This window comes from Drosophila serrata, unplaced genomic scaffold (genome assembly GCF_035046125.1).
Source record: "Drosophila serrata isolate PLE 108 unplaced genomic scaffold, ASM3504612v1 contig_249, whole genome shotgun sequence".
Classification (NCBI taxonomy): Eukaryota; Metazoa; Arthropoda; class Insecta; order Diptera; family Drosophilidae; genus Drosophila; species Drosophila serrata.
The window spans coordinates 4,377,273-4,403,105 of NW_028257147.1; the positions used below are offsets into that span (position 1 = coordinate 4,377,273).

Here is a 25,833-nt window from a genome sequence, read left to right on the forward strand (position 1 = left end):
TATAATTAATGAGAAGGAATACAGAGGCAACATAAAGTGGTATATTAATTTCTCAAACAACATGTAGAAGCCTGTAAAACATGAATTTATTATATTTACTTTTAAGTAAAGGTAAAGACAGTAAATAATATGTCTGGCAAATCATTTTTCCCAAGAATACTCAAAGAAACATTTTGTTTCCATTTGCAAACCTTCTGAATAACAATCCCTTGCGGCGCTCCCTCTATTTACTTCTGAATTCTTACTGAATTCCTTGGAATTTGCAATAAAAATTCACTACAAAACGCATTCACATATCATTTATTCGCATTACAACTTATATCTTGCACAATTTGTCTGGATAATCTTTTGTACTACGAAACTTGAGAGCAAACTTCGCTGCCACTGCAAGTTTTCTCTTTTTCTCGGTTATTTATTCTTTACCAATCTGGTCATAATCATAATCAGCTCATATGCAAACATTGCAGAAACCGAACCGCAAATCCCGCGTGGGTGTGTCTCGTCCCGTCTCTTTTCCAGCCGTCACAGCCATCTCTTTCTTCGTCTACTGGTGCGTGTGCAGTGCAACCTGCAACTTGTTGAGTCACTCGGGCGTTTAGTATTCAAGTGTCGGCCTCCAATGGATAACGAGCCATCAATCATCGAACTACCAACTCTCGAGGTAAGAAATCTTCAACTAACCAAATCCAGTCCCGGCAGCAACATGTTGCCGCAGCTGGACAGCAACATTGTTGCCAAGAAGATCATGATGATGATGTATGGATTTTCAGTCTTGTGACAAGTGAAATGGCATTCCCTCCAGCAAGTTAAAGTTAATGTAATGTATAATATTAAATCAGCAAAAAGACTTCCCAATCGGTGACTCTTGCAACATACAGGAGAGGGTAAAATAATAGAGCTCATTATTAATTTAAATAGGGTTTATGTTTACTGTTGCTAAAGCTATTATTTAGAGACCCTATATATTTTTGTATACCCTTCAGAGTATTATCATTTCAGTCAAAAGCTTGTACTGCAGTCGATAAAATAAATCCGAATATGTTAAGCTTACTTAAGATTTATTTTTTGATTCGATTCAGTCATATATATCAATTGTATAATTAGTCGAAATATTACTATAACTTGCTCACAATTTTAATCAATTTTTTTTTAATATTATGAAACTCTATTTTTAACCAAAAAGTAAAGTGTAGAGAATTTAATTAAATAAGCTCCAAGCAGTTTAAAAAATTGCAAAAGCAACATTTGCTTGACTTGAACTGCAGTTTAATATATTTTTTAATGCTTGTCCCATGGCAACTTTCCCGCAAACAATTTCGTCGACAAGGCAACAAATTGTTGCATTTAATCTGCTGTCTTCTCGCGAAAATTGCCACGTCGCCAAGCAAAAAAATATCAATTTTGCCGTGGGTGGTCGTCTGCCTTAATTAAATTAGTGCAGAGAAAAGATTGCCACAGTGTGCAATCATGAAATAGTTTTCAATCAACAAAAAGTCAATTAATACGCTATAAACGCCACCGACACATGTCTCTCTCTCCAATTGTGGCTCGGATTTTCCTTCGTTTTTGTGGCCAGCTAAATGCTTTTTAATTGCTCAGACAATCGCGTAGCAGCTGGGTAAAAAAAAATCCTAGACAATTGGCCAACAACCGAATGTAGAGAAATAGTTGGAATTGGCTAATTGCACTGCAGATTTTTGTTAACTTGATTTATTTGAGTTTAGACTGAGTTTTAGTTCGAAGCGATTTTTAAACGTTTTTCGAGCAGAGTGATTCATAATTAAGAAATGTAAAGCTAGATTTTAAAAATTTTGTTAGTTTTCTTTGTTTTGTTTATGTTAATTAGTAATTTTTGTAACTTCCTACCTTTTTTGGCTATTTAGTTATGGGTTTGTCTTTCACAAGCCTATAATTGTAGGTTATAAATATGTTTACTTTCTCGGAATGCAATAAACCCAACCATGAGTCATTTCATTCATTTTAAATATATTTTTAGTAAATTTGTGTCAGTTGCTTATTTAATTTTATTGCTGTTTTGTCTGCGTTTCTGTTTTTTTTTTTTTTTTTTTAACTCGTTGTCTTAATCGCTTTGAATTGAGTGACTCCAACGCAGTTTTCTAGTGGTTTTCCATTGAGCAAATTATTCCTTCAATTTAGGAGTCATTGGTGTCAACTGCGGTTGAATAATGCTTTTATAAAATATACAAAATTTGGTTAGAAAGTGCGTGCAAGGGAACGCCTACAATTTTTTTGTGTTTAAATGGGTGCCAAGCCCCTTCACACCAAGTGATTTATGCAAAAGTGGCACAGCGATTAGAGGCAGTCAAGTGAGTACCCAAGTTCTCCCTCGTTCCCCCCTAATTTTTTCCCCTGTTTCTCTGGAGAAACCAGAACAGGATTCAAATCCCGGACAAGGAAATGCCTCCCATCCGAGTCTCCCTTTCTCCCAGTGAGATGTGGGCACGCGACAATTAGCACTCCATTGACACATGTGCGACAAAAGCAGGGAAATGGAGAAAGGGCGAGAGAAAGAGAGGGAAAGAAGTGGGAGAACCGCAGTGAGAGAGACAGCAAGCCCACTGACTGTGTGCGTGTCGCATTACCGAGAAATGGAGCATTTTATGCTCCAATAAAAATAATTAAGTGGCGTAATTGATAATGACTTTTTTCCTTCGCTGTTCGCTTCGCTTTATTTTTTGTGTGTGTTTGGTGTGTTTTTTATTTTTTCATGTCATAATTTTGTGAATTTATGGCATCATTTTTGAAGGCGTCGCCAATGGGTGACTGAGTTCCTTTCCTGTCTCTGGCTGTGAGTGTGTATAATTTTTTTCTTTCATTATTATTTTTGTGCGGCGTCGGAAGCGTGACAATTTTATAATCGATGTTGATAAGCGTGGGGGTAGAGTGCTTTTCAGGGGGAGTCGATGCAAATGAGCTCTCAGCTAATTACGAACGTTTGTTGGTTGAAATTGGAAGTGATAGCGGTAATTTTTAAATGTCAGCCAAGATCTGTGTGGTGTAAATTAAATTTTGTGCAATGACACAACGATTATGAAGTAATTTAAATGCATTTAAATGTTCAATAAATGGAAATATGATGCAATAACATTGCTTACTGAACTTGTTTTATGATAAAAACTAAGTTTAAGATGTCTCTTAATCGTTTAAGATAAATAAATTTATTTTATTCTTAATTTCTCAGGAGTGTTGTATTAATAAAAGCATCAGATGTGTCGGAAACTTCAAATGCAAAGTTAAATAAATATTTAAAATTTATTGCTGCAACTTAGAACCTTCAACTGTTGAATTCTTTTGTCACGCACTTGTATTTATTATTAAGCATGAGCGTATAATTTATATTCTGCTGGCCTGGCCAGCTGAATTTATTTACGCTCTCAATATTGGCAACTTCAGCCAGCTCATAGATCACTTTAATGGCATTCGGTCTGTGGCCTCTCTCTCTCTTTGGTTCTGGCCAAAAGCCATCTGTCTCCCTCTATTTCAGCCGACTGTTTCACTATTTGGTAGGCGCTCGAGTAGGGGGCGTGGCAGAAGTTCAACGTTTGAACAGAGCACTTGATACTTTTTATGTACTCGTTGTCATTGCACTTTGCACACTGCCTTCTCTGTTCGTCAATGGCTGAGAGCTTGAACAAGTTTTTTGTTCCCTAAATTTTGTTGTTGTTGTTGTTGTATCAATTCATTCGATTTGTTCCCTTTTTTCGAACTTGACTCACTCAATGTGTACAGAACTGTACTACAAACAAGAAGCATGACGGGAATTGCCGATGCACTCGAGATTCTCGCTTGCACTGTAAAGGGAAAAGTGCATCAGGATGACAGTTGGGCGGAAATCCAACAAAATCAATGCTGAAATATCACTCAATTTGGCCAGAAATGAGTTGAAAATTGTCGGATTTTTTTCTGATGTCTCTCACAATTTGAAAACCCTTACATCGGGGATACATCCTTAAAACTCAAAATTTGGCCAAAAATGGAATTTTTAAATTCAATAACTGTGTACGCAGATTTGTTAGCGCTTTAAAACCTAGCACAGAACAGCTTTCTAAATTGAAATAAACACATTTTTGGCTTAATTATGATGATTGTAATACACGGATTACTTTATAAAAATCCCTGTTTTTATACCATTTTTAGGTTATTATAATTTTAGTCAGAATCTTTTAACAGCATCAACACACGCAGTACGCAGATTTGTTAGCGCTTTAAAACCGTACACAGAATAGCTATCCGAATTAAAATTAATGCATTTTTGGATTAATTATGATGTTTGGAAAACACTGATTATTTTCAAAAATGGCCTGTTTTTATACCTTTTTGAGGGTATTAGTATTAATCAGAAGCTTATAACACAATGAAGAAACCATTTCCGACCCTATAAATCATATATATTCTTGATCAGAATGAACAGCTGAATCGATCTAGCCATGTCTTGTCGAAAAATAAATTTTTGCATTTTGTGTCAAAATTTCAAAAAATGATAAGGGGTTACATCGTTAAAATTGTCAAAATTTGGCAAAAAATTGAATTTTCTATATTTAAAAACTCAGTATGCAGATTTGTTAGCGCTTAAAAAACTAGCACAGAACAGCTTTCTAAATTGAAATAAACGCATTTTTGGCTTAATTATATTGATTGAAAAACACTGATAACTTTATGAAATTCCCTGTTTTTATACCATTTTTAGGTTATTATAATTTTAGTCAGAATCTTTTAACAGCATCAACACACGCAGTACGCAGATTTGTTAGCGCTTTAAAACCGTACACAGAATAGCTATCCGAATTAAAATTAATGCATTTTTGGATTAATTATGATGTTTGGAAAACACCGATTATTTTCAAAAATGGCCTGTTTTTATAACTTTTTGAGGGTATTAGTATTAATCAGAAGCTTATAACACAATGAAGAAACCATTTCCGACCCTATAAATCATATATATTCTTGATCAGAATGAACAGCTGAATCGATCTAGCCATGTCTTGTCGAAAAATAAATTTTTGCATTTTGTGTCAAAATTTCAAAAAATGATAAGGGGTTACATCGTTAAAATTGTCAAAATTTGGCAAAAAATTGAATTTTCTATATTTAAAAACTGAGTATGCAGATTTGTTAGCGCTTAAATTGAAATTAACGCATTTTTGGCTTAATTATATTGATTGAAAAACACTGATTACTTTATGAAATTCCCTGTTTTTATACCATTTTTAGGTTATTATAAATTTAGTCAGAATCTTTTAACAGCATCAACACACGCAGTAAGCAGATTTGTTAGCGCTTTAAAACCGTACACAGAATAGCTATCCGAATTAAAATTAATGCATTTTTGGAGTAATTATGATGTTTGGAAAACACTGATTATTTTCAAAAATGGCCTGTTTTTATATCTTTTCGAGAGTATTAGTATTAATCAGAAGCTTATAACACAATGAAGAAACCATTTCCGACCCTATAAATCATATATATTCTTGATCAGAATGAACAGCTGAATCGATCTAGCCAAGTCTTGTCGAAAAATAAACTTTTGCATTTTGTGTCAAAATTTCAAAAAATGATAAGGGGTTACATCGTTAAAATTGACAAAATTTGTCCAAAATTTGAATTTTCTATATTTAAAAACTGAGTATGCAGATTTGTTAGCGCTTTAAAAACTAGCACAGAACAGCTTTCTAAATTGAAATTAACGCATTTTTGGCTTAATTATGATGATTGAAAAACATTGATTACTTTATAAAATTCCCTGTTTTTATACCATTTTATAGGTTATTATAATTTTAGTCAGAATCTTTTAACAGCATCAACACACGCAGTAAGCAGATTTGTTAGCGCTTTAAAACCGTACACAGAATAGCTATCCGAATTAAAATTAATGCATTTTTGGATTAATTATGATGTTTGGAAAACACCGATTATTTTCAAAAATGGCCTGTTTTTATAACTTTTTGAGGGTATTAGTATTAATCAGAAGCTTATAACACAATGAAGAAACCATTTCCGACCCTATAAATCATATATATTCTTGATCAGAATGAACAGCTAAATCGATCTAGCCATGTCTTGTCGAAAAATAAATTTTTGCATTTTGTGTCAAAATTTCAAAAAATGATAAGGGGTGGTGACATCATTAAAATTGTCAAAATTTCGCAAAAAATTGAATTTTTTATATTTAAAAACTAAGTATGCAGATTTGTTAGCGCTTTAAAAACTAGCACAAAACAGCTTTCTAAATTGATATTAACGCATTTTTGGCTTAATTATGATGATTGAAAAACACTGATTACTTTATAAAATTCCCTGTTTTTATACCAGTTTGCAGGTTATTATAAATTTAGTCAGAATCTTTTAACAGCATCAACACACGCAGTACGCAGATTTGTTAGCGCTTTAAAACCGTACACAGAATAGCTATCCGAATTAAAATTAATGCATTTTTGGATTAATTATGATGTTTGGAAAACACCGATTATTTTCAAAAATGGCCTGTTTTTATAACTTTTTGAGGGTATTAGTATTAATCAGAAGCTTATAACACAATGAAGAAACCATTTCCGACCCTATAAATCATATATATTCTTGATCAGAATGAACAGCTGAATCGATCTAGCCAAGTCTTGTCGAAAAATAAATTTTTGCATTTTGTGTCAAAATTTCAAAAAATTATAAGGGGTTACATCGTTAAAATTGTCAAAATTTGACAATAAATAGAATTTTCTATATTTAAAAACTGAGTATGCAGATTTGTAAGCGCTATAAAAACTAGCACAGAACAGCTTTCTAAATTGAAATTAACGCATTTTTGGCTTAATTATGATGATTGAAAAACACTGATTACTTTATAAAATTCCCTGTTTTTATACCATTTTATAGGTTATTATAATTTTAGTCCGAATCTTTGAACAGCATCAACACACGCAGTACGCAGATTTGTTAGCGCTTTAAAACCGTACACAGAATAGCTATCCGAATTAAAATTAATGCATTTTTGGAGTAATTATGATGTTTGGAAAACACCGATTATTTTCAAAAATGGCCTGTTTTTATATCTTTTCGAGGGTATTAGTATTAATCAGAAGCTTATAACACAATGAAGAAACCATTTCCGACCCTATAAATCATATATATTCTTGATCAGAATGAACAGCTGAATCGATCTAGCCAAGTCTTGTCGAAAAATAAATTTTTGCATTTTGTGTCAAAATTTCAAAAAATTATAAGGGGTTACATCGTTAAAATTGTCAAAATTTGGCAATAAATAGAATTTTCTATATTTAAAAACTGAGTATGCAGATTTGTTAGCGCTTAAAAAACTAGCACAGAACAGCTTTCTAAATTGAAATTAACGCATTTTTGGCTTAATTATATTGATTGAAAAACACTGATTACTTTATGAAATTCCCTGTTTTTATACCAGTTTGCAGGTTATTATAAATTTAGTCAGAATCTTTTAACAGCATCAACACACGCAGTAAGCAGATTTGTTAGCGCTTTAAAACCGTACACAGAATAGCTATCCGAATTAAAATTAATGCATTTTTGGATTAATTATGATGTTTGGAAAACACCGATTATTTTCAAAAATGGCCTGTTTTTCTACCTTTTTGAGGGTATTAGTATTAATCAGAAGCTTATAACACATTGAAGAAACCATTTCCGACCCTATAAATCATATATATTCTTGATCAGAATGAACAGCTGAATCGATCCAGCCATGTCTTGTCGAAAAATAAATTTTTGCATTTTGTGTCAAAATTTCAAAAAATGATTAGGGGTTACATCGTTAAAATTGTCAAAATTTGGCAAAAAATTGAATTTTCTATATTTAAAAACTGAGTATGCAGATTTGTTAGCGCTTTAAAAACTAGCACAGAACAGCTTTCTAAATTGAAATAAACGCATTTTTGGCTTAATTATGATTATTGAAAAACACTGATTATTTTAAAAAATTCCCTGTTTTTATACCATTTTTAGGTTATTATAATTTTAGTCAGAATCTTTTAACAGCATCAACACACGCAGTACGCAGATGTGTTAGCGCTTTAAAACCGTACACAGAATAGCTATCCGAATTAAAATTAATGCATTTTTGGATTAATTATGATGTTTGGAAAACACCGATTATTTTCAAAAATGGCCTGTTTTTATAACTTTTTGAGGGTATTAGTATTAATCAGAAGCTTATAACACAATGAAGAAACCATTTCCGACCCTATAAATCATATATATTCTTGATCAGAATGAACAGCTAAATCGATCTAGCCATGTCTTGTCGAAAAATAAATTTTTGCATTTTGTGTCAAAATTTCAAAAAATGATAAGGGGTTACATCATTAAAATTGTCAAAATTTCGCAAAAAATTGAATTTTTTATATTTAAAAACTAAGTATGCAGATTTGTTAGCGCTTTATAAACTAGCACAAAACAGCTTTCTAAATTGATATTAACGCATTTTTGGCTTAATTATGATGATTGAAAAACACTGATTATTTAAAAAAAAATCCCTGTTTTTATACCATTTTTAGGTTATTATAATTTTAGTCAGAATCTTTTAACAGCATCAACACACGCGGTACGCAGATTTGTTAGCGCTTTAAAACCGTACACAGAATAGCTATCCGAATTAAAATTAATGCATTTTTGGAGTAATTATGATGTTTGGAAAACACCGATTATTTTCAAAAATTAACTGTTTTTATATCTTTTCGAGGGTATTAGTATTAATCAGAAGCTTATAACACAATGAAGAAACCATTTCCGACCCTATAAATCATATATATTCTTGATCAGAATGAACAGCTGAATCGATCTAGCCAAGTCTTGTCGAAAAATAAATTTTTGCATTTTGTGTCAAAATTTCAAAAAATTATAAGGGGTTACATCGTTAAAATTGTCAAAATTTGGCAATAAATAGAATTTTCTATATTTAAAAACTGAGTATGCAGATTTGTTAGCGCTTAAAAAACTAGCACAGAACAGCTTTCTAAATTGAAATTAACGCATTTTTGGCTTAATTATATTGATTGAAAAACACTGATTACTTTATGAAATTCCCTGTTTTTATACCAGTTTGCAGGTTATTATAAATTTAGTCAGAATCTTTTAACAGCATCAACACACGCAGTAAGCAGATTTGTTAGCGCTTTAAAACCGTACACAGAATAGCTATCCGAATTTAAATTAATGCATTTTTGGATTAATTATGATGTTTGGAAAACACTGATTATTTTTAAAAATGGCCTGTTTTTATACCTTTTTGAGGGTATTAGTATTAATCAGAAGCTTATAACACATTGAAGAAACCATTTCCGACCCTATAAATCATATATATTCTTGATCAGAATGAACAGCTGAATCGATCCAGCCATGTCTTGTCGAAAAATAAATTTTTGCATTTTGTGTCAAAGTTTCAAAAAATGATAAGGGGTTACATCGTTAAAATTGTCAAAATTTGGCAAAAAATTGAATTTTCTATATTTAAAAACTGAGTATGCAGATTTGTTAGCGCTTTAAAAACTAGCACAGAACAGCTTTCTAAATTGAAATAAACGCATTTTTGGCTTAATTATGATTATTGAAAAACACTGATTATTTTAAAAAATTCCCTGTTTTTATACCATTTTTAGGTTATTATAATTTTAGTCAGAATCTTTTAACAGCATCAACACACGCAGTACGCAGATGTGTTAGCGCTTTAAAACCGTACACAGAATAGCTATCCGAATTAAAATTAATGCATTTTTGGATTAATTATGATGTTTGGAAAACACTGATTATTTTCAAAAATGGCCTGTTTTTATACCTTTTTGATGGTATTAGTATTAATCAGAAGCTTATAACACATTGAAGAAACCATTTCCGACCCTATAAATCATATATATTCTTGATCAGAATGAACAGCTGAATCGATCCAGCCATGTCTTGTCGAAAAATAAATTTTTGCATTTTGTGTCAAAATTTCAAAAAATGATAAGGGGTTACATCGTTAAAATGGTCAAAATTTGGCAAAAAATTGAATTTTCTATATTTAAAAACTGAGTATGCAGATTTGTTAGCGCTTTAAAAACTAGCACAGAACAGCTTTCTAAATTGAAATAAACGCATTTTTGGCTTAATTATGATTATTGAAAAACACTGATTATTTTAAAAAATTCCCTGTTTTTATACAATTTTTAGGTTATTATAATTTTAGTCAGAATCTTTTAACAGCATCAACACACGCGGTACGCAGATTTGTTAGCGCTTTAAAACCGTACACGGAATAGCTATCCGATTTTAAATTAATGCATTTTTGGATTAATTATGATGTTTGGAAAACACCGATTATTTTCAAAAATGGCCTGTTTTTATAACTTTTTGAGGGTATTAGTATTAATCAGAAGCTTATAACACAATGAAGAAACCATTTCCGACCCTATAAATCATATATATTCTTGATCAGAATGAACAGCTAAATTGATCTAGCCATGTCTTGTCGAAAAATAAATTTTTGCATTTTGTGTCAAAATTTCAAAAAATGATAAGGGGTTACATCATTAAAATTGTCAAAATTTCGCAAAAATTTGAATTTTTTATATTTAAAAACTAAGTATGCAGATTTGTTAGCGCTTTATAAACTGGCACAAAACAGCTTTCTAAATTGATATTAACGCATTTTTGGCTTAATTATGATGATTGAAAAACACTGATTATTTAAAAAAAAATCCCTGTTTTTATACCATTTTTAGGTTATTATAATTTTAGTCAGAATCTTTTAACAGCATCAACACACGCGGTACGCAGATTTGTTAGCGCTTTAAAACCGTACACAGAATAGCTATCCGAAGTAAAATTAATGCATTTTTGGATTAATTATGATGTTTGGAAAACACTGATTATTTTTAAAAATGGCCTGTTTTATACCTTTTTGAGGGTATTAGTATTAATCAGAAGCTTATAACACATTGAAGAAACCATTTCCGACCCTATAAATCATATATATTCTCGATCAGAATGAACAGCGGAATCGATCCAGCCATGTCTTGTCGAAAGTAAATTTTTGCATTTTGTGTCAAAATTTCAAAAAATGATAAGGGGTTACATCGTTAAAATTGTCAAAATTTGGCAAAAAATTGAATTTTCTATATTTAAAAACTGAGTATGTAGATTTGTTAGCGCTTTAAAAACTAGCACAGAACAGCTTTCTAAATTTAAATAAACGCATTTTTGGCTTAATTATGATTATTGAAAAACACTGATTATTTTAAAAAATTCCCTGTTTTTATACCATTTTTAGGTTATTATAATTTTAGTCAGAATCTTTTAACAGCATCAACACACGCGGTACGCAGATTTGTTAGCGCTTTAAAACCGTACACAGAATAGCTATCCGAATTAAAATTAATGCATTTTTGGATTAATTATGATGTTTGGAAAACACTGATTATTTTTAAAAATGGCCTGTTTTTATACCTTTTTGAGGGTATTAGTATTAATCAGAAGCTTATAACACATTGAAGAAACCATTTCCGACCCTATAAATCATATATATTCTCGATCAGAATGAACAGCTGAATCGATCCAGCCATGTCTTGTCGAAAAATAAATTTTTGCATTTTGTGTCAAAATTTCAAAAAATGATAAGGGGTTACATCGTTAAAATTGTCAAAATTTGGCAAAAAATTGAATTTTCTATATTTAAAAACTGAGTATGCAGATTTGTTAGCGCTTTAAAAACTAGCACAGAACAGCTTTCTAAATTGAAATAAACGCATTTTTGGCTTAATTATGATTATTGAAAAAATTCCCTGTTTTTATACCATTTTTAGGTTATTATAATTTTAGTCAGAATCTTTTAACAGCATCAACACACGCGGTACGCAGATTTGTTAGCGCTTTAAAACCGTACACAGAATAGCTATCCGAATTTAAATTAATGCATTTTTGGATAAATTATGATGTTTGGAAAACACTGATTATTTTTAAAAATGGCCTGTTTTTATACCTTTTTGAGGGTATTAGTATTAATCAGAAGCTTATAACACATTGAAGAAACAATTTCCGACCCTATAAATCATATATATTCTCGATCAGAATGAACAGCTGAATCGATCCAGCCATGTCTTGGCGAAAAATAAATTTTTGCATTTTGTGTCAAAATTTCAAAAAATGATAAGGGGTTACATCGTTAAAATTGTCAAAATTTGGCAAAAAATTGAATTTTCTATATTTAAAAACTGAGTATGCAGATTTGTTAGCGCTTTAAAAACTAGCACAGAACAGCTTTCTAAATTGAAATAAACGCATTTTTGGCTTAATTATGATGATTGAAAAACACTGATTATTTTAAAAAATTCCCTGTTTTTATACCATTTTGTAGGTTATAATAATTTTAGTCAGAATCTTTTAACAGCATCAACACACGCGGTACGCAGATTTGTTAGCGCTTTAAAACCGTACACAGAATAGCTATCCGAATTAAAATTAATGCATTTTTGGAGTAATTATGATGTTTGGAAAACACTGATTATTTTCAAAAATGGCCTGTTTTTATACCTTTTTGAGGGTATTAGTATTAATCAGAAGCTTATAACACAATGAAGAAACCATTTCCGACCCTATAAATCATATATATTCTTGATCAGAATGAACAGCTGAATCGATCTAGCCATGTCTTGTCGAAAAATAAATTTTTGCATTTTGTGTCAAAATTTCAAAAAATGATAAGGGGTTACATCGTTAAAATTGTCAAAATTTGGCAAAAAATAGAATTTTCCATATTTAAAAACTGAGTATGCAGATTTGTTAGCGCTTTAAAAACTAGCACAAAACAGCTTTCTAAATTGATATTAACGCATTTTTGGCTTAATTATGATGATTGAAAAACACTGATTATTTTTAAAAATTCCCTGTTTTTATACCATTTTGTAGGTTATAATAATTTTAGTCAGAATCTTTTAACAGCATCAACACACGCAGTACGCAGATTTGTTAGCGCTTTAAAACCGTACACAGAATAGCTATCCGAATTAAAATTAATGCATTTTTGGAGTAATTATGATGTTTGGAAAACACTGATTATTTTCAAAAATGGCCTGTTTTTATACCTTTTTGAGGGTATTAGTATTAATCAGAAGCTTATAACACATTGAAGAAACCATTTCCGACCCTATAAATCATATATATTCTTGATCAGAATGAACAGCTGAATCGATCTAGCCATGTCTTGTCGAAAAATAAATTTTTGCATTTTGTGTCAAAATTTCAAAAAAATGATAAGGGGTTACATCGTTAAAATTGTCAAAATTTGGCAAAAAATTGAATTTTCTATATTTAAAAACTGAGTATGCAGATTTGTTAGAGCTTTAAAAACTAGCACAGAACAGCTTTCTAAATTTAAATTAACGCATTTTTGGCTTAATTATGATGATTGAAAAACACTGATTATTTTAAAAAATTCCCTGTTTTTATACCATTTTTAGGTTATTATAATTTTAGTCAGAATCTTTTAACAGCATCAACACACGCGGTACGCAGATTTGTTAGCGCTTTAAAACCGTACACAGAATAGCTATCCGAATTAAAATTAATGCATTTTTGGATTAATTATGATGTTTGGAAAACACTGATTATTTTCAAAAATGGCCTGTTTTTATACCTTTTTGAGGGTATTAGTATTAATCAGAAGCTTATAACACATTGAAGAAACCATTTCCGACCCTATAAATCATATATATTCTTGATCAGAATGAACAGCTGAATCGATCTAGCCATGTCTTGTCGAAAAATAAATTTTTGCATTTTGTGTCAAAATTTCAAAAAATGATAAGGGGTTACATCGTTAAAATTGTCAAAATTTGGCAAAAAATTGAATTTTCTATATTTAAAAACTGAGTATGCAGATTTGTTAGCGCTTTAAAAACTAGCACAGAACAGCTTTCTAAATTGAAATAAACGCATTTTTGGCTTAATTATGATGATTGAAAAACACTGATTATTTTAAAAAATTCCCTGTTTTTATACCATTTTTAGGTTATAATAATTTTAGTCAGAATCTTTTAACAGCATCAACACACGCGGTACGCAGATTTGTTAGCGCTTTAAAACCGTACACAGAATAGCTATCCGAATTAAAATTAATGCATTTTTGGAGTAATTATGATGTTTGGAAAACACTGATTATTTTCAAAAATGGCCTGTTTTTATACCTTTTTGAGGGTATTAGTATTAATCAGAAGCTTATAACACAATGAAGAAACCATTTCCGACCCTATAAATCATATATATTCTTGATCAGAATGAACAGCTGAATCGATCTAGCCATGTCTTGTCGAAAAATAAATTTTTGCATTTTGTGTCAAAATTTCAAAAAATGATAAGGGGTTACATCGTTAAAATTGTCAAAATTTCGCAAAAAATTGAATTTTCTATATTTAAAAACTAAGTATGCAGATTTGTTAGCGCTTTAAAAACTAGCACAAAACAGCTTTCTAAATTGATATTAACGCATTTTTGGCTTAATTATGATGATTGAAAAACACTGATTATTTTAAAAAATTCCCTGTTTTTATACCATTTTGTAGGTTATAATAATTTTAGTCAGAATCTTTTAACAGCATCAACACACGCGGTACGCAGATTTGTTAGCGCTTTAAAACCGTACACAGAATAGCTATCCGAATTAAAATTAATGCATTTTTGGAGTAATTATGATGTTTGGAAAACACTGATTATTTTCAAAAATGGCCTGTTTTTATACCTTTTTGAGGGTATTAGTATTAATCAGAAGCTTATAACACATTGAAGAAACCATTTCCGACCCTATAAATCATATATATTCTTGATCAGAATGAACAGCTGAATCGATCTAGCCATGTCTTGTCGAAAAATAAATTTTTGCATTTTGTGTCAAAATTTCAAAAAATGATAAGGGGTTACATCGTTAAAATTGTCAAAATTTGGCAAAAAATTGAATTTTCTATATTTAAAAACTGAGTATGCAGATTTGTTAGCGCTTTAAAAACTAGCACAAAACAGCTTTCTAAATTGAAATTAACGCATTTTTGGCTTAATTATGATGATTGAAAAACACTGATTACTTAATGAAATTCCCTGTTTTTATACCATTTTGCAGGTTATTATAAATTTAGTCAGAATCTTTAAACAGCATCAACAAACGCGGTACACAGATTTGTTAGCGCTTTAAAACCGTACACAGAATAGCTATCTGAATTAAAATTAATGCATTTTTGGATTAATTATGATGTTTGGAAAACACTGATTATTTTCAAAAATGGCCTGTTTTTATACCTTTTTGAGGGTATTAGTATTAATCAGAAGCTTATAACACAATGAAGAAACCATTTCCGACCCTATAAATCATATATATTCTTGATCAGAATGAACAGCTGAATCGATCTAGCCATGTCTTGTCGAAAAATAAATTTTTGCATTTTGTGTCAAAATTTCAAAAAATGATAAGGGGTTACATCGTTAAAATTGTCAAAATTTGGCAAAAAATAGAATTTTCTATATTTAAAAACTGAGTATGCAGATTTGTTAGCGCTTTAAAAACTAGCACAAAACAGCTTTCTAAATTGATATTAACGCATTTTTGGCTTAATTATGATGATTGAAAAACACTGATTATTTTAAAAAATTCCCTGTTTTTATACCATTTTGTAGGTTATAATAATTTTAGTCAGAATCTTTTAACAGCATCAACACACGCAGTACGCAGATTTGTTAGCGCTTTAAAACCGTACACAGAATAGCTATTCGAATTAAAATTAATGCATTTTTGGAGTAATTATGATGTTTGGAAAACATCGATTATTTTCAAAAATGTCCCGTTTTTATACCTTTTTGAGGGTATTAGTATTAATCAGAAGCTTATAACACAATGAAGAAACCATTTCCGACCCTATAAATCATATATATTCTTGATCAGAATGAACAGCTAAATCGATCTAGCCATGTCTTGTCGAAAAATAAATTTTTGCATTTTGTGTCAAAATTTCAAAAAATGATAAGGGGTTACATCGTTAAAATTGTCAAAATTTCGCAAAAAATTGAATTTTCTATATTTAAAAACTGAGTATGCAGATTTGTTAGCGCTTTAAAAACTAGCACAAAACAGCTTTCTAAATTGATATTAACGCATTTTTGGCTTAATTATGATGATTGAAAAACACTGATTATTTTAAAAAATTCCCTGTTTTTATACCATTTTTAGGTTATTATAATTTTAGTCAGAATCTTTTAACAGCATCAACACACGCGGTACGCAGATTTGTTAGCGCTTTAAAACCGTACACAGAATAGCTATCCGAATTAAAATTAATGCATTTTTGGAGTAATTATGATGTTTGGAAAACACTGATTATTTTCAAAAATGGCCTGTTTTTATACCTTTTTGAGGGTATTAGTATTAATCAGAAGCTTATAACACATTGAAGAAACCATTTCCGACCCTATAAATCATATATATTCTTGATCAGAATGAACAGCTGAATCGATCTAGCCATGTCTTGTCGAAAAATAAATTTTTGCATTTTGTGTCAAAATTTCAAAAAATGATAAGGGGTTACATCGTTAAAATTGTCAAAATTTGGCAAAAAATTGAATTTTCTATATTTAAAAACGGAGTATGCAGATTTGTTAGCGCTTTAAAAACTAGCACAAAACAGCTTTCTAAATTGAAATTAATGCATTTTTGGCTTAATTATGATGATTGAAAAACACTGATTATTTTAAAAAATTCCCTGTTTTTATACCATTTTTAGGTTATAATAATTTTAGTCAGAATCTTTTAACAGCATCAACACACGCAGTACGCAGATTTGTTAGCGCTTTAAAACCGTACACAGAATAGCTATCCGAATTAAAATTAATGCATTTTTGGAGTAATTATGATGTTTGGAAAACACTGATTATTTTCAAAAATGGCCTGTTTTTATACCTTTTTGAGGGTATTAGTATTAATCAGAAGCTTATAACACATTGAAGAAACCATTTCCGACCCTATAAATCATATATATTCTTGATCAGAATGAACAGCTGAATCGATCCAGCCATGTCTTGTCGAAAAATAAATTTTTGCATTTTGTGTCAAAATTTCAAAAAAATGATAAGGGGTTACATCGTTAAAATTGTCAAAATTTGGCAAAAAATAGAATTTTCTATATTTAAAAACTGAGTATGCAGATTTGTTAGCGCTTTAAAAACTAGCACAGAACAGCTTTCTAAATTGAAATTAACGCATTTTTGGCTTAATTATGATGATTGAAAAACACTGATTATTTTAAAAAATTCCCTGTTTTTATACCATTTTTAGGTTATTATAATTTTAGTCAGAATCTTTTAACAGCATCAACACACGCAGTACGCAGATTTGTTAGCGCTTTAAAACCGTACACAGAATAGCTATCCGAATTAAAATTAATGCATTTTTGGATTAATTATGATGTTTGGAAAACACTGATTATTTTCAAAAATGGCCTGTTTTTCTACCTTTTTGAGGGTATTAGTATTAATCAGAAGCTTATAACACATTGAAGAATCCATTTCCGACCCTATAAATCATATATATTCTTGATCAGAATGAACAGCTGAATCGATCCAGCCATGTCTTGTCGAAAAATAAATTTTTGCATTTTGTGTCAAAATTTCAAAAAAATGATAAGGGGTTACATCGTTAAAATTGTCAAAATTTGTCCAAAATTTGAATTTTCTATATTTAAAAACTGAGTATGCAGATTTGTTAGCGCTTTAAAAACTAGCACAGAACAGCTTTCTAAATTGAAATAAACGCATTTTTGGCTTAATTATGATGATTGAAAAACACTGATTATTTTAAAAAATTCCCTGTTTTTATACCATTTATAGGTTATTATAATTTTAGTCAGAATCTTTTAACAGCATCAACACACGCAGTACGCAGATTTGTTAGCGCTTTAAAACCGTACACAGAATAGCTATCCGAATTAAAATTAATGCATTTTTGGATTAATTATGATGTTTGGAAAACACTGATTATTTTTAAAAATGGCCTGTTTTTATACCTTTTTGAGGGTATTAGTATTAATCAGAAGCTTATAACACATTGAAGAAACCATTTCCGACCCTATAAATCATATATATTCTTGATCAGAATGAACAGCTGAATCGATCCAGCCATGTCTTGTCGAAAAATAAATTTTTGCATTTTGTGTCAAAATTTCAAAAAATGATAAGGGGTTACATCGTTTAAATTGTCAAAATTTGGCAATATATAGAATTTTCTATATTTAAAAACTGAGTATGCAGATTTGTAAGCGCTATAAAAACTAGCACAGAACAGCTTTCTAAATTGAAATTAACGCATTTTTGGCTTAATTATGATGATTGAAAAACACTGATTAGTTTATAAAATTCCCTGTTTTTATACCATTTTATAGGTTATTATAATTTTAGTCAGAATCTTTTAACAGCATCAACACACGCGGTACGCAGATTTGTTAGCGCTTTAAAACCGTACACAGAATAGCTATCCGAATTTAAATTAATGCATTTTTGGATTAATTATGATGTTTGGAAAACACTGATTATTTTTAAAAATGGCCTGTTTTTATACCTTTTTGAGGGTATTAGTATTAATCAGAAGCTTATAACACATTGAAGAAACCATTTCCGACCCTATAAATCATATATATTCTTGATCAGAATGAACAGCTGAATCGATCCAGCCATGTCTTGTCGAAAAATAAATTTTTGCATTTTGTGTCAAAATTTCAAAAAATGATAAGGGGTTACATCGTCAAAATTGTCAAAATTTGGCAAAAAATTGAATTTTCTATATTTAAAAACGGAGTATGCAGATTTGTTAGCGCTTTAAAAACTAGCACAGAACAGCTTTCTAAATTGAAATAAATGCATTTTTGGCTTAATTATGATTATTGAAAAACACTGATTATTTTAAAAAATTCCCTGTTTTTATACCATTTTTAGGTTATTATAATTTTAGTCAGAATCTTTTAACAGCATCAACACACGCGGTACGCAGATTTGTTAGCGCTTTAAAACCGTACACAGAATAGCTATCCGAATTAAAATTAATGCATTTTTGGATTAATTATGATGTTTGGAAAACACCGATTATTTTTAAAAATGGCCTGTTTTTATAACTTTTTGAGGGTATTAGTATTAATCAGAAGCTTATAACACATTGAAGAAACCATTTCCGACCCTATAAATCATATACATTCTTGATCAGCATGAACAGCTAAATCGATCTAGCCATGTCTTGTCGAAAAATAAATTTTTGCATTTTGTGTCAAAATTTCAAAAAAATGATAAGGGGTTACATCGTCAAAATTGTCAAAATTTGGCAAAAAATTGAATTTTCTATATTTAAAAACGGAGTATGCAGATTTGTTAGCGCTTTAAAAACTAGCACAGAACAGCTTTCTAAATTGAAATAAATGCATTTTTGGCTTAATTATGATTATTGAAAAACACTGATTATTTTAAAAAATTCCCTGTTTTTATACCATTTTTAGGTTATTATAATTTTAGTCAGAATCTTTTAACAGCATCAACACACGCAGTACGCAGATTTGTTAGCGCTTTAAAACCGTACACAGAATAGCTATCCGAATTAAAATTAATGCATTTTTGGATTAATTATGATGTTTGGAAAACACTGATTATTTTTAAAAATGGCCTGTTTTTATACCTTTTTGAGGGTATTAGTATTAATCAGAAGCTTATAACACATTGAAGAAACCATTTCCGACCCTATAAATCATATATATTCTTGATCAGAATGAACAGCTGAATCGATCCAGCCATGTCTTGTCGAAAAATAAATTTTTGCATTTTGTGTCAAAATTTCAAAAAATGATAAGGGGTTACATCGTTTAAATTGTCAAAATTTGGCAATAAATAGAATTTTCTATATTTAAAAACTGAGTATGCAGATTTGTAAGCGCTATAAAAACTAGCACAGAACAGCTTTCTAAATTGAAATTAACGCATTTTTGGCTTAATTATGATGATTGAAAAACACTGATTAGTTTATAAAATTCCCTGTTTTTATACCATTTTATAGGTTATTATAATTTTAGTCAGAATCTTTTAACAGCATCAACACACGCGGTACGCAGATTTGTTAGCGCTTTAAAACCGTACACAGAATAGCTATCCGAATTAAAATTAATGCATTTTTGGATTAATTATGATGTTTGGAAAACACCGATTATTTTTAAAAATGGCCTGTTTTTATAACTTTTTGAGGGTATTAGTATTAATCAGAAGCTTATAACACATTGAAGAAACCATTTCCGACCCTATAAATCATATACATTCTTGATCAGCATGAACAGCTAAATCGATCTAGCCATGTCTTGTCGAAAAATAAATTTTTGCATTTTGTGTCAAAATTTCAAAAAAATGATAAGGGGTTACATCGTCAAAATTGTCAAAATTTGGCAAAAAATTGAATTTTCTATATTTAAAAACGGAGTATGCAGATTTGTTAGCGCTTTAAAAACTAGCACAGAACAGCTTTCTAAATTGAAATAAATGCATTTTTGGCTTAATTATGATTATTGAAAAACACTGATTATTTTAAAAAATTCCCTGTTTTTATACCATTTTTAGGTTATTATAATTTTAGTCAGAATCTTTTAACAGCATCAACACACGCGGTACGCAGATTTGTTAGCGCTTTAAAACCGTACACAGAATAGCTATCCGAATTAAAATTAATGCATTTTTGGATTAATTATGATGTTTGGAAAACACTGATTATTTTCAAAAATGGCCTGTTTTTATACCTTTTTGAGGGTATTAGTATTAATCAGAAGCTTATAACACATTGAAGAAACCATTTCCGACCCTATAAATCATATATATTCTTGATCAGCATGAACAGATGAATCGATCTAGCCATGTCTTGTCGAAAAATAAATTTTTGCATTTTGTGTCAAAATTTCAAAAAATGATAAGGGGTTACATCGTCAAAATTGTCAAAATTTGGCAAAAAATTGAATTTTCTATATTTAAAAACGGAGTATGCAGATTTGTTAGCGCTTTAAAAACTAGCACAGAACAGCTTTCTAAATTGAAATAAACGCATTTTTGGCATAATAATAATGTTTTTAAAACACGGATTACTTTATAAAATTCCCTGTTTTTATACCATTTTTAGGTTATTATAATTTAAATTTTTATTTTGAATATAAACAGAGTTTTACAAACATCTTAACAACTCGGATATATATACAGTTTACCGTTTTAAAGCGCTAAAAAAAATGTGTAGTCCGAATCTTTTAATTAAAAGATCTCTTTTTAAAAGATTCTGACTAAAATTATAATAACCTAAAAATGGTATAAAAACAGGGAATTTTTTAAAATAATCAGTGTTTTTCAATAATCATAATTAAGCCAAAAATGCGTTAATATCAATTTAGAAAGCTGTTTTGTGCTAGTTTTTAAAGCGCTAACAAATCTGCATACTCAGTTTTTAAATATAGAAAATTCAATTTTTTGCGAAATTTTGACAATTTTAACGATGTAACCCCTTATCATTTTTTGAAATTTTGACACAAAATGCAAAAATTTATTTTTCGACAAGACATGGCTAGATCGATTCAGCTGTTCATTCTGATCAAGAATATATATGATTTATAGGGTCGGAAATGGTTTCTTCATTGTGTTATAAGCTTCTGATTAATACTAATACCCTCAAAAAGGTATAAAAACAGGCCATTTTTGAAAATAATCAGTGTTTTCCAAACATCATAATTACTCCAAAAATGCATTAATTTTAATTCGGATAGCTATTCTGTGTACGGTTTTAAAGCGCTAACAAATCTGCGTACCGCGTGTGTTGATGCTGTTAAAAGATTCTGACTAAAATTATTATAACCTACAAAATGGTATAAAAACAGGGAATTTTTAAAAATAATCAGTGTTTTTCAATCATCATAATTAAGCCAAAAATGCGTTAATATCAATTTAGAAAGCTGTTTTGTGCTAGTTTTTAAAGCGCTAACAAATCTGCATACTCAGTTTTTAAATATAGAAAATTCAATTTTTTGCCAAATTTTGACAATTTTAACGATGTAACCCCTTATCATTTTTTGAAATTTTGACACAAAATGCAAAAATTTATTTTTCGACAAGACATGGCTAGATCGATTCAGCTGTTCATTCTGATCAAGAATATATATGATTTATAGGGTCGGAAATGGTTTCTTCATTGTGTTATAAGCTTCTGATTAATACTAATACCCTCAAAAAGGTATAAAAACAGGCCATTTTTGAAAATAATCAGTGTTTTCCAAACATCATAATTACTCCAAAAATGCATTAATTTTAATTCGGATAGCTATTCTGTGTACGGTTTTAAAGCGCTAACAAATCTGCGTACTGCGTTTGTTGATGCTGTTAAAAGATTCTGACTAAAATTATTATAACCTACAAAATGGTATAAAAACAGGGAATTTTTAAAAATAATCAGTGTTTTTCAATCATCATAATTAAGCCAAAAATGCGTTAATATCAATTTAGAAAGCTGTTTTGTGCTAGTTTTTAAAGCGCTAACAAATCTGCATACTCAGTTTTTAAATATAGAAAATTCATTTTTTTGCCAAATTTTGACAATTTTAACGATGTAACCCCTTATCATTTTTTGAAATTTTGACACAAAATGCAAAAATTTATTTTTCGACAAGACATGGCTAGATCGATTCAGCTGTTCATTCTGATCAAGAATATATATGATTTATAGGGTCGGAAATGGTTTCTTCAATGTGTTATAAGCTTCTGATTAATACTAATACCCTCAAAAAGGTATAAAAACAGGCCATTTTTGAAAATAATCAGTGTTTTCCAAACATCATAATTACTCCAAAAATGCATTAATTTTAATTCGGATAGCTATTCTGTGTACGGTTTTAAAGCGCTAACAAATCTGCGTACTGCGTGTGTTGATGCTGTTAAAAGATTCTGACTAAAATTATTATAACCTACAAAATGGTATAAAAACAGGGAATTTCATTAAGTAATCAGTGTTTTTCAATCATCATAATTAAGCCAAAAATGCGTTAATTTCAATTTAGAAAGCTGTTCTGTGCTAGTTTTTAAAGCGCTAACAAATCTGCATACTCAGTTTTTAAATATAGAAAATTCAATTTTTTGCCAAATTTTGACAATTTTAACGATGTAACCCCTTATCATTTTTTGAAATTTTGACACAAAATGCAAAAATTTATTTTTCGACAAGACATGGCTAGATCGATTCAGCTGTTCATTCTGATCAAGAATATATATGATTTATAGGGTCGGAAATGACTTGTTCACTATTTTACAAGCTTCTGATTGAAATGAAAATAAAATTTTTTGAGCAGTTTTGTTTATTTATATGTTTATTTGACGATTTTTTTTTTACAAATCAAAGCTTACCAATTTATAACTTGGCCAAAATATATTAATTTTAATTTGGAAAGGTTTCCCTTGTTTGGCTTTGGCGAATTTCCCTTTGAAATGCAAATTATAATGCATTTCCCTACCCCATTTGTCTCTTGCTCTAATCGATTCAATTTAAATACCTATTAACAAACCGTAACGAAGGGGAAACCGTGACCAAAGCCAGTAAAAACCCAGAAAGATCAAATATATTTTTGCCTTTGTAAAACAGACAAATATTTAATTGAATATTTCCAATGGGCGACAATAAATCTCGTTTCGTTTCCCTCCCAAAAAAGACAAAAAAAAAAAACAGAAGGTCAAGCGGACAAACACTAATTAGCAACGCCCACTTTCGGTTTCGATTGGTTGGAAATCGTATTGGATCCGTTACAAAATGTATCTGACGAGTGCATAACTTTTCCAGTGCCCACTCGAAGTTCGATTTCATTTTCGTTTTCACGTTTATTGATTGTAAATACTTGTGCTCAGCTTGGGCTTGTGACAAGTGCTGCTTGTGGCACTTTTATTTCCACTTTTTGCTTTTATTTGTACATATATTCATCGTGGAGACCCTTCGAGAGGAAATCCCCTTCAATGTCGTGAAATCTCCAAGTGTTACCACAGTAACAATACAGAATCGCAGACAGTGGACTAGAAATCAGTTAAGGTTGATTATGAATCTATGAAGGGAGGTTGATTTGGAATTTAAATGTAAAGTTAAGCTGCGGAAAATATAATAAATGTGTTCATTTAGGAATTTTTCTTATTCATTTCTAATTCTAAAATTAACTGATTAATTTGAATAATCAGTCTTCTCTAATTCAATAAATTCCCTGAACCTTTCGAAATAGATTACTTGAATGACAACGACACGCCATGGGCCCTGATCTCGTTTTTGGTTCTTTTCCAACCCTATTATTATCATATCAAAAGTCAATGATTTTCCACTCGAACGAGGTTCATGTCCCACAGCCACTTAGTCCGTGGAATTCATCATCATGGAAGCTGAAGCTGGACCTGGCGATGACCTCCACATATCGACAACACTCATCTCATCACCATAAACCGAAGCACGAACTCTGAACTCTTGTTCCCTCGTGTTTCACATCACTCCTTTGATCAATTAGAGGGCTTGAGACCTGCTCTTGGCTCATGTCAAATGCACTTAAACACTGAGAGACAAGCTGTATTAAATGTTATTTATTTAACGAATATTAATTATTTCCTTAAATTTATATATATGAAATTTAAAGGATTTTTAAGAAACTATTTATTATCCTCTAATTAATTAAAATTTTAATTCTTCTTTAATTTCTTTAAGTGTCGATTAACGTGGCGCCTGAAACACCAGAGAGCAGCGCTACTAAGGAGGGTCGCAGAGGATTTCCATTAGAGACACGCAACGGGGGAAAAGCGGAAAACTCTTTGCCAGCACACAGCCATAGACAGAGCGAGAGAGAGAGATGGAGAGATGAGTTACGGGCGCCGTCTATAATTTGTTTGAAGACACTGTGTGTGACACACTTCAAGCTGTCAGCATTTGATGGCTCACGGTGGCCACTCGGTGCCACTCCCATGCCTCCAGCCCCTACGAATTTTCCCCTTTTCTTAACCAATTAAGCAATTTGTGGTCAACCAAAGCACGAAACACGCACACTGGACACTGGACATTGGCATTCAAGAGACAACAAAAAGGCACCAATCTTGGCCAGCTTGTTTTTAATGGCCAGAAGAAAAGAAAAAAATTGTATTCGAATTTTACTAGCGATAATAAAAACAATTTTCGCTTTGGGTCACAACACAAGTTGACATTTTCCATAATTCCCGTTTTTATGGGATCGTTTGACTTCTGCGGTTAAGCATGAAAGTGAAGGTTTTTTATTGCCGTTTATTAGATAAGTAATAGTTGCGGATAAAATTGGGTTTTATGGGTCTTATTATGCCTGGGGCTGGGGGGGAAATGGGTCAGAGGTTTCAGATCTCGAGAGATATGAAATTTGATAGAGCTGTAAACCGATTGGGAGTGGAAATCATAATTGATGGAATAGGGTTAAGAAATTGGGCTGGCCTCGAAAGAGGGGAAAGTTAAGGGAAATAATAATGTGATTGGATTTTAATTCGTGTTGAGAGTAAGATTTATTCTTTGTAAATTTGTAAAATTTGTGAAGAAGAGCTGGATTAAATTTCATGATAATATTGAAGAAAAACCTTTACTTCGACTTCCTCTTGGGAAATGTAATTTTATACAAAATCGTTGTCATATGATTTTCGAATTTGATTTGCACTCCACATATTCAAGATTTTACGATCTTCTACTGACATTTATGGGATACCTAACCCCTCTCAAGAAAAGCCACTCAAGCACTTTGGCGATTCTGGCTAGCA

General features: G+C 30.6%; 1 protein-coding gene and 1 long non-coding RNA gene across 6 annotated transcripts in view; one reads left to right on the top strand and one right to left on the bottom strand.

Moving 5' to 3' along the window:
* Pvf3 (PDGF- and VEGF-related factor 3) overlaps positions 1-25,833 on the bottom strand; it is a 91,753-nt gene that overhangs the window by 24,134 nt on the left and 41,786 nt on the right. The window lies entirely within an intron of this gene.
* Positions 292-24,859, top strand: LOC147643690 (uncharacterized). Its single transcript, XR_015271696.1, has 2 exons — positions 292-661; positions 24,770-24,859. It is a non-coding gene; the product is annotated as an uncharacterized LOC147643690 (long non-coding RNA).